We start from the raw sequence: 1,443 nt of genomic DNA, 5'->3' as shown, positions 1-1,443 counted from the left end.
ATCCATAGAAAATTATGGGTGTGGTACAATATGATCCACAGGAAATTATGGGTGTGGTACAAGATGATCCATAGAAAATTATGGGTGTGGTACAATATGATCCATAGAAAATTATGGGTGTGGTATGATACAATCTGTGTAATTCAGTATAATCAACAGTGTTGTACTAATGTTTTATAACATCTATATAACAGCTATGGGTAGAGCTGTTTGTCATGCTCTGTATTTCCTGAACGTTTAATCGTAGAAAACATCTATATATCAAAATGATTCTTTTCAAGAGTACATCACAAAAAAATTATTCATTTTTTTACAATTCCTAAAATTTTTCTATTGATACCAACATCGATCCGTATATGTATGTAATGAATGGTCAATTTTACTGTTTCACATGTCCGTATTATACACGTACACTATTTTACTGTTTCACATGTCGGTATTATACATGTACACTATTTTACTGTACCACGTACAATAAATTGATATGAATTGAATTATCCTCTGTGTCACTTCTTATCGAAGTGATAACTGTCAAAAAGCGCTTACTTCGGCAGAGGTTTTTTTCTTGCGCTCAGTAAAATGACACGGAACGATGGCATCCAGTGAAAACAAATCCATGCAGCTACTTAGCGAACCTGAGCTCTCTATTGTGCCGGATTCACCCATTGTATCGAAACCCAAGCATTGTTGCCAACAATGCATTACAGTCAATCTCCTTTGCTTGAAAAGAAACACAATGTAATTTTCGTTATTGAAATAACACATGGAATGACAATAGACACCTGTAAACGGCCCACTAGACAATCATGTTGCATATACGCTCTGATCTAAGAGATTTGGTTGATTGCACATTTTATATTTATTCATCACTGTTTTTAGGAAACTAACCGTTGAACTGTTTCAACGATATCTGCCACTTAATTGTAATCGTGCTGTGATTCACTGGTCAAACTTTATTTACTGGGATATAACTTTGAGAGAGAGAGAGTCTATGTGTTTCTGCTACCGTACGGTAAGATGTACGTTTATTGTCTTACGTGAAGTAAAGGTCGTTTGTTCTTGCAAAACAAGAGTCAGAATTGTTCTTACAAACTTTCCGACAGTGACGTTTATCAGAATTTATTTGTTGAAGCTAGGACAAACCGACAATAGAGGAGATTTTGGTAAGATTCGTTCTCGTCACGACGATGATTTCCACAGCTGCGTCGGACGTCTTTTGTGTAACAGAACCACACTCACTACAAAGACGCCGTTATCTTTATTTAATATATTTTACAAAGTTGGAAGTGAGAAGAATGAAAAATCTTGCGTTTTATGGGCGTTTCGAATCTCTCTCTTATAGCTGCTTAATTACTTGGATGAACCTCTCTTATAGCTGCTTAGTTACTTGGATGAACCTCTCTTATAGCTGCTTAGTTACTTGGATGAACCTCTCTTATAGCT

Source organism: Limulus polyphemus, unplaced genomic scaffold (genome assembly GCF_000517525.1).
Source record: "Limulus polyphemus unplaced genomic scaffold, Limulus_polyphemus-2.1.2 Scaffold7973, whole genome shotgun sequence".
NCBI classification, from domain to species: Eukaryota; Metazoa; Arthropoda; class Merostomata; order Xiphosura; family Limulidae; genus Limulus; species Limulus polyphemus.
This window is presented reverse-complemented; position numbering follows the sequence as displayed.